A 13077-nucleotide genomic window follows, 5' to 3' on the forward strand; every position below is an offset into this window, starting at 1 on the left:
GAAAGAATTAATGTCTAATTATAGTTACGATACCAAATAATCGTTTTTCTTCAAGCAATTTGTGCAGGCTGTGCTCTGAGGGGATGCATTTTAGGACACATGTTTATAAAAAAAAGTCTTATTTTAACTCCAACAACATGCTCTTAAAATATTTGCACCGAATTTTGTAACATCCTGTATATAATTTTGAATCGCGTGAATTGGTTGATCATCGGGAAACATTTCACTAACAGTCTGCATGTTCTTGCTACTACGAGTATTTGGTCACGGTGTCCATGTAGAATAAAAAACTTCATCAAAACTTTATTTGAATAGTTAATGTCTACGAGATCCTAGGCTTAAGTCAAAATGAAAAAGCTGAAAGTTTTTGTGTGTTTTCCCAGGTATAGGAATGATGGACTATTGTAAGACTTGAGTTATACTGGTTAAGGAAGGTAACAGGTTAATAATATAGATGAGTAATATCTGTCCTTGAAAATAGAGGTGACTAACTGACAATCATTTTTAGATTTTGTCGATATTTAAGATAGTCGTGAGTTCAAATATCAATTTTTGCCATTCTATGAAAATATCCACATTTTCGAGAAAAAAAACAAACTCTATATGTATTTTTTTATTAAACAATAATAACATAATTTACACTAATCCATACTGATTATTAACTACTGTAGCATCTTTAATTTGCAATAGATTTGAGTTTTGATACAATATCTGATGCTGAAAGGTCCTTAAGTGGAATCATTTTCTCTTTTCCATGTTCTGCAAAGAATAAAATAAATATAAACATACGTAAGGATCATATAAATTTTACACTTCAAACAATGATTTTCTCTAAATTTTCTAATCATCTTGGGGAATAAGCCATTTTATGAGAAAGGGCGAACGACGGACCGAACAATACTCATAAATATAACTTCATCCTTTTCTTATATCATAATTATATGTTTTTTACAGACATTATCAAAAATCATCATACAAAAATTACATAGTCGATAGGATACATCAAACGAAAAATTGTTTATAAGCTTTCTTTCTAAAACAAATATTGATTTCTATCTTATAGAGAAACTCTTGGTAAAATTAAGGATCAAATTTTGATTATTAAACAATATAAAAAAAAACTATATTAAGTTCACCATTTTTTATGGCGTCCCAAGGGGTACGCTTATTACTCCTGGTCTCCTGTCCATTGAAAATTATAATGATCCTATTAAATTTATATGCTTTGTCACATACATCTTTAACTTCGAAAAGTCTTGCATATAAAATATTATGCTTAGTTAAAAACAGGCACTTTTTAGGACCGTTTCAAGAATGTTACTTAGCACTAAAAAAAATATTTATTAAAAATTCTTTTATTACTCCGATTGCGTTAACTATAGAATTAATAAAATAATAATAACAATAGTATTAATAATAATTAATCAAATGAATATTGAGCAGTAAGTGGAATGCAGCAATGAATCATTTAAAAAAAAATTGAAAATTGTTAATTTCATTAAAACTGTTGGTTCAAATAATAACTTTATACTGTACTTTATCGTAAATAAACATGACATGACTGAAGGAATTGATGTGGGTAATCTCTGCATGTTTAATTTTTACCAATAATTTTTATGGAACAAACAAAAAGTATTTATAAAACCAATTTTGAAGAAAAAGCATATCTTTTCTTTAAAAAAATAGGACTAATAATTCAACAAATACAATAAATCAATTGTCTCTTCAGGCATTAAGACAGGTGCATTGGACTTGAATTGTTTCCATTTAGAATTTATTCCCATTGAATTTGTTTTTAAAGCTAAACGTTTTTAAGAAAAGATTTGTTGGAAACTCTGTTGAACAACTGATACCTACAGTATTGAAGAAATGTCTTAAGGAAAAACACAGATTTTATTGTATTATTAACCTCAAATGAGAATTTTCATATATTGTCATATTTTAGTTTGTGAGGATGTTAGTTACCTATTTTGTCAGGTATTAGGGGAATGTAAGGCATAAGGACACACCAGGCAAATCGACATATGAGCGTGCTTTCAGTTAAATTCGTCGTCACTCGGGTTTAGCCAGCGGGTAATCACTCTTTGCGGTATGAATAGTATGCCAGTGCTGTTGGAACAATCAGCCAGTGATCTGTTGTTGAGAATTTGAAATTATTTAATCAAAAATACGTTTCAAATTCCAACGAACTGACAGGCAAAACAACATAGCAAGTATGTCATTTTGCGTGTAATGTATATTTTGTACTTATATCTTACAAGATGTTTTTATTCTCAGACGATGTCCGACTATAAAAGGATAAGTAGTCACCAGTCGTAGGTGTGCCCAAGAGAGTAGGTGTGCCCAAGAGAAAAATATGCATGCTCGTGGTGTGAAAAAGCACTTAGGGCGATTTCAAAAGTCGCTTACTGAAGATATGAAAAAATGTTTGGTTAATCATATCTTAGATTTGGATATCTGTAAGAATCCCAGAAGGTACGTCAGCTGCCAGAGCTCAAGCTTTTAATAAGCGACAAATTGAAAAATATTTCAAGAAATTGCAAGAAATAATAGAAAAAAAAACATTCAACCAACGATGATTTACAATATGGGTGAAACTGTATCGTATACCTACGGTTCAAAAAACCCAAAAAATTATTGCCAAAAAGGGTAAAAAGCAAGTCGGTGCTATAACTAGCGCTAAGAGGGGAATCCATATCACAGCAGTAGTATGCGTCAGTGCAGGAAATTTTGTCCCACCTGGTTAATTTTTAAGAAAAAAGTGAAACCAGACTTTGTATGATGGCGCTCCACCTGCCAAGTGGAGCGCCATCATACATACTCTCCCCTTACATAACGAATCTGCGTATATGACGGGAGAACTGTTTCTTAAGTGGATCAAACATTTTGTGCAGTATGTTCGACCCACCCGCAATAACAAAGTTTTGCTCATACTTGATGATCATGCAAGCCACAAACAGCTGGTGTCCTTTTGAAAGAATTTGCGAGAGAAAATCACATCATATTTTTTTGTCTGCCGTCCCATTGCACTCATCGACTTCAATCCCTTTATGTCGCATTTTTTGGTCCGCTGACAAAGTACTATGACCAAGAAGTCACAACATGGTTGAAGGCTCATCCAGGACGGACAGTTTCTATATATCAAATTGCTCCATTATTTGGACAGGCCTTTAGCAAAGCTGCTACTATTGAAATAGCTCTCAGCGGATTTAAGGCTACCGGTATTAATCCCTTGAATCCAAACATCTTTCCAGACCAGCTATATTTATCTAGCTCAGTTACTGACATCCTAAACCAAAACCAATATGAAAAAGTTTCAAGTAATGAAGGGGCTACTAATTTAGATATGAATCAGTCGGAATCAGATCTACCTTCTACAAGTTTCTCTCACCAATCTGATTTTTTAGCAATCGGCGGTACTCTCTAACTCGATAAACATAGAAATAGACAAGAAAAAATATAGAAAGAAAATATCTTTCTATGCGCGATTAGCACTCGCTAACCTTTTCTCTATGTCACTCGGCATCGTTCGGCTTTAGACATTCTTATACTACCTAATCTACAAACATTAGCCTATTTTTATAGATAATGGGATTTTTCACAGCCCACAATGTCAATTACTGAAATGCCATTCGACATTATCAATCTTTTAAGTTATAAGTATGCTTTGTTATTGTTTCTGTTTTCATCCTATATCCATAAGGGATGCCAATAAGGGAAAAGTTTTCTTATAGATTTTTGAAGTAATTTTAGGTATCAATAAGACTGCGAATTTTATGATGATCCTCCTAATTTTATCTTATCTCTTTCGCAGTGTGTATTTATAATAGCTATATAACTATATTTCCTTTTTTTCTAATTAAAATATATTCACTATTAAATTTATATTTTAATATTTGTCTTCAAATATAGATCATTTTATTATTAATTTCTTAGATTTTGCCTAGAAATGGAAGAGAAAGAACAAACGATTGAATTAAGGATAAAAGGATTATATAATATAGTATTTCCAAAATTTGTGAAGAGTAATAAAACCCATTTTATTCCCTTCTGTGGAATCACTGGGAATTTCCCAATTTCGGGGCGTAAATAAACGTGGATAAACTATATGACCTTATAAACTTAATGATCATTTTAAACCTGAAAAAAGTAGTTAACAAATTATAGTTCACTCAAAGATATACCGTTGATCTTTTGACCGCAATAAAACCCTCATTATCTGTTGTAACCAAGTGATTTAAGTTATTTTTTTGTGGACTTTTATGGTTTAACATTTTCTAATAAAATACTATTCTTTATTTAATTAGTAAGTTTTATTTAGAATCACTTTCAAGCCGACCCTATTCCATTTATCACCTCTTAAAAATGTTGGTCCTTGCATAATGGGGCTTAATGGTCTAATATGAGAATATGAAAATTCGTTGATTTTCAAATCTGCTACAAAAACATCCCCACAACAAAGATAAATACATCTTTTTTTCAATGTACTAAAAAGAGACGAAAGTAATAGCAAGACCATACAACCTCTTTCTATATTTCTATTCCGAAGGTTGTCGACGGCAACACGAACTCTACCCGATCGAAGCCAGTTGAGATTGAGAGTGGGGTTTATACTTTTTTTCTATAATAGAAAGAAATTTTCTTTCTATCGAGTTAAAGAGTTCGCTCGCAGTTTTCTACGACTTCTGATAACCAACGAGTTGTACTATGCAGCATTCTTCGAGTTCAATTAACATCATTCCAGACATTGAAAAAATGTTGACAGAATTATCGCCAACAGCTAGTAAACGTCAGTGCGCTGAAGGGCAAAAAACGATTGGTGGAATCAGATAATGAACCTGAACCATTTGTAAACGACGATGAAGACGACTCAGATGTGCCATGTATCTACCTATTAAGTTGCTCTAGGTCTCGAGAGAAGTGGATTCGGTGCCAGCAATGCAAACAATGGGCTCATGCAGAATGTGCTGGAGTGCCAATGAAAATTAAATGTTTTATTTGTGAAGCTTGCAAAGATTAGATAAAATTAATTGAAAAAAAAAGAAAAAAAACCTTAAGAATTTTGTATTTTTTCAATATATTATGTAAGAATCTGATTTAATATTTATTTTATTCATATACCTATTTTGTTATTTGTTTTCTAGCTATCTCTTTTATGTCTATGTCATCTTGCCTTTATGTGATAAAATCATGTCATTTTGCCTGACGCCCCAGGCAAAAAGACATTTTTAAGTTTTGGATTGAAATCAGTTTATTTTCAAAACTCATTAATAATATGGTAAAAATGATTTTATATCGATACTTCAAGAATCCGCTTTTGCAACAAAAAAAAAAACTGATAAAATTTGGATTTTTATACGTTGCAATTATTAGACAAAAGATTGTATGTCATTTTGCCTTACCTCCCCCTACATCTAATATCCAAAGTAATTAAATTCTTTCTTCCTTTTAAATGAAAAAATGTTAGATTGTATCTGGCCAAGAAGAAACTAGGTCAAAGGTAGATAGATAAAACCTTAGCTCCTGGGTATATTATTGTATTTAAGAATTATTAGACTTGTAAACATTCCAAATTAAGCTTCTAAGTAGGTGAATCAGTATACAGGGTGTTACAAAATTTGAAAATCTAGAACACCGTCTAATTAGCCATTAAAAAATCTATTCTGGCACTTTTTCAATACAATTAATTTGATTTGACAAAAATTAAAGTAGTCACAGCCCACTTCGTTTTTTCTAATTTGATAGTATAATAATGCTCCCCTTTTGTTTATTAGTGATTTTCGTGGAAATGCTTAATTATATAAAAAAAATGCAAGAGACAAAAATTTTAGATTTTTTCATGTCGAATTAAATGATGTTGCTAGATTTTTAAATTTCTTATAAGAAACATAAGCTACAGGCCATCAGAAGGGAAAGCACCCATTTTTGGGTACATAAAATAAAAACAACACCCAAAAAACAGGGACATTTTCACAAGAATTGATGCATAATTCTAGTTACAATTCCAAATAATCAATTTTCTTCAGGCAATTTATGCAGGCTGTAGCTCTGAGGGAAAGCATTATAGGATACATGTTTATAGGAAAAAAAGTCTTATTTTAACTCTAACAATATGCTCTTAAAATAAACTCCTGGACAAAATTATCGCACCACTTGATTTTTAGAGATTTTTTTTTTAATTAAGATAAAAAAAAATTATAATAAGCATTGTTTATATGCATTATTTATTAACAAAAAAAATTATATTCTATTTAACAAAACGAGATTTAAGTAACTAAATTCAATACAAAGAAAAAACATTGATTTTCACTAACTTCAATTTTGATACAAAATTAAAACAATAGACCCAAGAAAAACAATAATGAGTTTATACTGCATCATCTATGGTTAAGGAATTTACAGAAAATGATATGTTCATTTTAATATTAAATGGTATTTGCTCATCATTCGATATTTAAAAAAAATTTATACATTTACATAGCAATAGTTTAGTGATGACAAGCCTTTACATGTATCCAAACCATAATGTAATTTATAATAGCAATAAGGCTCTCTATAGAATATTTCACGCAAATAATATTAATCTAAATCGAATTTTAGAGTCTAATCATGCCACCAACTTTGGATCAGATTTGGCATCATTACTGTACACCCATATTCTAAAACATTTCAAAAGTGGCATTTCATCAAAAAATGTGTCCACAATAAAACCAAGTAATCAACCTGGACTTCTAGATCCTGACTGTGATAGGGATTCTTTTTTATAGATAAATACACAGAAGATGAAGCTCACTCACATTCTATAAATAACATTGAAAATAAGCATGCGAAAAGTTTCAGTAGTTTTATTTTAAATATACAGTCTCTAAGAAATAAAATGGACGAGCTTCATCTTTTACTTGATTCATGTCATTTTCCTGATATTGTATTACTAACTGAGCACTGGTTAAAGCCTAACGAATGTTTTTTAATATCTGATTATATTCCTATATCAATTTTTTGTTGGCAACACTCCATACATGGAGGAACAGCTATTTTAGTTAAACAAACAATTAAAGCTTTTTTCTGTAAAATTAATAAGTATGATAGCTGTCTGTTGGAGAAAGTTTTTGAATTCTCCCTTTGTTTTTGTAAGTGATTTAATTTATATGTTCTTTGTGTTTATAGACCACCCACAGGAGATATTGGTATGGAGATATTGGACAGGAGATATTGGATGTAAGCTTGCTATCATATCATACATCCCTTTTAAGTATATTGGAATCTTATGACTTAAACATGCATGTTCTATCACCCACACATATAACATCCTCATCTGCAACTACTATTGATTATTTGTGTATAAATTTAAATGATGTGTCACGTAGAGTACTCTCATCTGGTATATCCGACCATGAAGCCATTCTCACTAGGATTCCATGCAACACTGTATTTCCTTCATCTCATTATATAGGAAGAATTTTCAGCAGAGCAAATTTCAATGCTTTTTCTTCTACTACAGCTTTGGTTAATTGGAATGCAGTTGAAATGGCTCCTGACCCGTTTACTTTGTTATTTCATGTGCTATGTGACAAGATCAATCAGTGTTTTCCTAAAAAGAGGCTTAAAATGAAAAATAGAAAACCATGGGTCACAGCAGGCCTCAGAACTTCAGCTAAAAACCTCAGTTTTTTGGCTAAGTTGTGCAAGTATACAACTAATGCAAACATTATTTTTTATCATCAGAAATATCGTAGTCTATACAGAAAGACGATAAAAGCAGCAAAGGTTAAATATTATAGTGACCGCTTGAATGTGTCCTCAAATAGGCAGAGGGAATGTTGGTCAATTATAAAAGACTTCACGCATTCTCACAAGAAAGTTTCAGAACCAGATGTAAGACCAAATAGTTTAAATCATTATTACTGTAATATTCCTCATTTATTGCTCAAGGATGTGCTTAGAACATTGAAAGGCTAGAATTAGTAAACAGAGCATGCTAGAATTAGTTAATTTAATTTATTTGTGTTGTATTTTATAGGAAAATTTAAAATAAAAAGTATAAATACTACAATTAACCTATTTTAAGAATAAATATAATATCCTTAAGCAAAAAAAAAACAAAATTATTAACATTCATATCCCTAAAACTGCTTCTAAAAAATTTGAAGCGACAACATCGGAGCTTAAGCGCCTGAGCCATACGCGTAGTGTCATCTGTCAAACGGCTTTTTGTTTATTTTCGGGATTCGTGTATTTTCTCTAATTTTCGGTTTCAAAAGGAAAAAGGCCACATTTTAGTGTTTTTTTAAATTGCTAGGATGGGAAAAACTTGTGTCGTTTGTGCCGCATCATGATAAAAAGGTGATTCAAGCCGATCTTTTCACAAGTAAGTACCGATACCACAGCATAAAGAAACCAGCAGTCGCACTCCGCTCGAAAATGTAAGCGAACTTATAGCATCCTTAGCCATGCCGCAGCCATGTTCTCCGGATGCCGAGCTCACTGTTTATCGAACTGTGTTCATAGGTGTATCGCCTAGTTCAGCGCCGTACTTAGTGACTATTTTAATAGCGTTTTTACAAAGCGTAGCGTTTTTTATAAAAACTTTCGTATTAAAAGAGGGGTATGTCAAAAATTTAATTTTAATTTAATGAAGCAAAATAATTGACTTTGCCAAAGTTTTTAATAGCTGCAAATTTGGCTGTATGGCTTAAATAACATAATTAAGCATCAATTAAGGTTGCAGCAATGTAATATTTTTTTTGGATTTTTAAGGACATTATTTATATTTCTGCCATTTTAACAGTGTTGTCATATTTAAGAGAGTTGCAAAATTGTATACTTTTACTTTAGTTGGTACTTAATAATATAACAAAAATTCGCAGATGTTAGAACTGTTTTGAATTGTTGCCAACTATTTGTCTTTATTTGTTGGCCTAAGAGTTTCTATTTGTTTTGAAATATTACTTTATTTGTATAATTAGTTGTCCTTAAACTACTATGTAGTCAGATGTTAATCTAAAACCGTTACTATACCGGGTGTTAATTAAGTATGTACCATACATAATTTAACAGGCGATTGTTTGAGTAATTTTAAGACAAAAAGTTCATATGAACATAGGTCCGCAAGTTCTCTGGCGGTGTTATTTATAATATTAAGGAGCTAATTTACCCCTAATATGATTAAATTTATTAGGTTCAGTGTAATCTCGAACGGGACCTGAAGAAATATTTGTGGCAAAAAAATTGGGGCACCTGAATTTTGTGCCATTTTTAATATCTTATTTGATTCACTCAAATACAAATACAACTTTTTCGTATCTCGCTTATTTTTCGAGAAAAAAAAAGTCCACTTAATTGCATATCCCTGGATCACACAAGGAATTTGGGGAAAAGTTTCTTTTGGAATTTATTATTAACTAAGCATGATACGAAAAAAATTCAAGAGACAAAAAAGTTTTATTTGTATAATCCACAGAACATAATAAAAATTGCACAAAAGTCAGTTGCGTATATTTTAGTTGTTGTTAAATTTTAACCTGTATATTGAGAACGAAGAATTTTTGGACATATGTTTATATGAACTTTTTGTTTTAAAATTATTCAAAGAATGGTCTCTTAAATTTATGGTACATACCTAATTAACGTCCTGCACGTATTCTTCTATATCGTCGTTGTTAGATGTAGAAATGCGATGTTTACTTTTGTTTAAATATTTTGTTATTGTATGAACTTTATTAATATTAAAAAATTAATATTTGTACTATGTAGGTATTTTTATTTTACAAGATAATAATATCTAAAAAAATGTTTAAGTCCGGCTCTAGCCAAGGCAAAAGCCGCGTGGACCGTAGCGAGTGTCAGCGGCATCCCTACTATAAGCAAATATGCCTCGCCTGCGTTAGTACACATGCACCGAACTCGCTTGTTCAAGCCAATGTATTTTTATTGAAGTGCGACTGCTGGTTTCTTTATGCTGTGCCGATACTTTCATAACATCACATCATGGGGTAACCATCATCATAAACGTAGAATAGGGGATCTTATAGATATAAACCTAATAAAAACTTGAATGTGAAAGTGTGCGTAAAATACCAAAATATTCATATATTTATTCAGTTTTATTACAGGATTTTATGTTTTTTTTTGTTGTTTTGGCAGAAAGAAGGCATACCTAATACCCATGTACCTATCTATGTATAGTTATGTTTTTTTTAATATAGACATTAGGTAGATAGATGAAATTACTAATTTTTTATTGCCTTTAAAGAATTTTGAAATTTATTTAGATATTGATATCTATGTATAAAGTTAATTTTGTCTTTCCCTAAAATTTGGTCGATATTTTTTTTTGTTTTACCATATTGCAACTTACAATAATATATATAGTAATTGGCACCACATATTAATTCATTACTGTAATTTTTTTTGCTTTTTGATTAAATATCAAATACTTATTATAGACTGCCTAATATATGCCCAAAGGGAACAATGGATTTCATTAATGGAAATCAACACAATTAAACAGAACATATTTGTTTGTTCAGATCACATCCTTTGAAGTGATTTCTTATATAAGGAAGATAATATTATCAGTAGCCAGACTATAAAACAAATCAGCTCTACCTCAAAGATAATTTTTTTTAAATATATTTTTCTAGTATAAAAAAATCATCACAAAAAGGATTAGTGTTACTCATATAAGCTTTATTTATAACTAATACTAATTAAATTAGGTAAGTGTGTAAAACTATTTTTTTACTAGGATTTCTGATGCACTGGTTAAAAACACAGCAGCGAATAATTTAGTTAATTTACCAAGTGATTTATCCTTCAAAGCTGCAGGGGCAGCTTTCCTGAAGAGTGCAAAAACTTCTTTAGCTTCCAAAATGGTATATAGTACAAACAGTGAAGCTAATATAGATAAGTATGGATAATTAAAATAGATTAATATTTTTGATACACCAAATTTTGTATAATTACAGATCTGATCATTCATCATCAACAATAACTGCATCTGAGATTAATAGTTCTACAGTAATCGTGGGGTCTAGGTCAACAATTACTATTTCTCATCCAAGCCCTTTTTGTTTAACTGGTACACATTCCCTGACTCTGCCAAGGAAAAGGTAAAAATACACTCAAAATAGACTACTAGTTTTTTGCCATGTATTATCCTATTCTATATATCTTACGTAAAAGTGATATAGTATTTTATTGTGTTATATTTGTTTAATATTAAAATATTTAATATTAATTAAATGTATGATATTACAAAGATTCTTTATAATAACATACATTTTATTGATCAATTGGATTATCATAATACATTTTTTTAATTTTGGTAATACTATATTTTTATGTATATTATTCTAGGGTAAAATCAAAATGATATCCTGAGGACCTAAGCACTGATGATTCCACCGTTTTAAAAGCTAAATCACTTGTCACCAAATTATAGAAAAAAAGATAAAGAAAATTAAAATTCGAAGATTGCAACAAACAAATTTGCGCCAAAGAAATTGAATTAGATCTCAAGTCATTATTAAAATACTTAAGAAATAATAACATGATTTTCGAAAAAGCCCAACATACTACATATTTTATTTGACTTGTAAAAGTACTTGTTTGTATATTACTACTAATAAACTATCTAATCTATTGTACATAGTCTTTATTCTTAGGTAAGCTTTGTTTTTTAGTATAAATTAATATGATATAATAATTGGTATTAGGTATTATATAGGTCACTATTAAATGTCTCAAAACCATCATACAGGCTAAATACTCATAATAAAAATCTTATAACCTACAAAAAGCTGAAACTCCTTCACAATTTGAACATCCTTGTAGTTTTAACTTTTTCCACTAAAGCAATACTGTCCCTTTGAAAAAGTCAGCACCATAGAACTATATATTATGTGATATAAGTAAGTGATGTAAAACTGAGTTTTGTCCAATATAACAATAACAATAAAATTTTGCAAAATGTTAAAAATGTGTGTCTTAAAACATGATTTATTAAGAAATCTATAATATTATATTAATAAAATATTTAATTTCCATAAAAATGCTGCCTTTTATTAGGACCTTCCTCTAATGAAGTCCGTTAAAAAAAAAACACATAAATAGCTCATAAATGGTAATATTACTTATAGTCAAACTCTTTAATAATTAATAAAAATTTATCAGGCAAATATTTGTTGACGACGTCACTGGTAAATAGTGCTTGTATCGGTGACATCAACAATGCGATCGAGCGGCGTTGCGATGCCATTACCGTTTTCTCGTTTCTTCGTACTTTATTTTCATTTATTTAACGTATATTGACTTCAATATATTCGATATCTTAATAAATTTATTTTTAAAAAATGCTTGATATTTTATTAAAGGGGAGCAGTAGTATTGTTTTGTGCCTTCGGAAACAACTGAAAATTTTTATGCTATTATAAAGTGATTTTTGCCATTTCTCTATAAGCATTTGGCATCATTGCATCAGAGATGTTGCAAGCAAACAAACCTGCCCATAATAAACTATCTTGGAAATTACAAGACTCACTGCCATTGAGTGAGCCTTGTAATTTCCAAGATAGTTTAGTTTAGCTTTACCCTTCCAGGATAGTTGAAAAACTTGCAAAAATCAGAATTTTATCTTTTTTGCAACATAATTGCATTTTATCTGCAAATCAGTTTGGATTTCAAACGGGAAAAGGGACTCATGACGCTGTTTTCGGCTTTTTGGAGAGTGTCTATGTGTCCTTAAATTCTGGTGAGTCCGGGGCGGCAGTGTTTTGCGATTTATCCAAGGCATTTTATTGTGTAGATCATGGAATACTGCTGTCTAAGCTCAATAATTATGGCTTTAGAGGTGTGGCATTGCAATGGCTGGAATCCTATCTGTCTAATCGTACCCAAAGAGTTACAGTATCCGGATGTTTATCCGATTTCAGATCCATTAAAACTGGAGTACCTCAGGGTTCAGAGTTAGGACCACTATTATTTCTGCTCTAATGATTTGGGTTCATTAAAACTGCAGGGCAAAGTGGTTCAGGTTGCTGATGATACCACCATTTTATGGAATCATAGAGATTCTGA

General features: G+C 30.6%; 1 long non-coding RNA gene across 1 annotated transcript; it reads left to right on the forward strand.

The window, feature by feature from the left end:
* The first annotated feature begins 10362 nt into the window (after positions 1–10362).
* LOC126746377 (uncharacterized) lies at positions 10363–12440 on the forward strand. Its single transcript, XR_007663874.1, has 3 exons — positions 10363–10909; positions 10968–11111; positions 11359–12440. It is a non-coding gene; the product is annotated as an uncharacterized LOC126746377 (long non-coding RNA).
* Positions 12441–13077: the final 637 nt, after the last annotated feature.

This window comes from Anthonomus grandis, chromosome 17, assembly GCF_022605725.1.
Source record: "Anthonomus grandis grandis chromosome 17, icAntGran1.3, whole genome shotgun sequence".
Taxonomy (NCBI): Eukaryota; Metazoa; Arthropoda; class Insecta; order Coleoptera; family Curculionidae; genus Anthonomus; species Anthonomus grandis.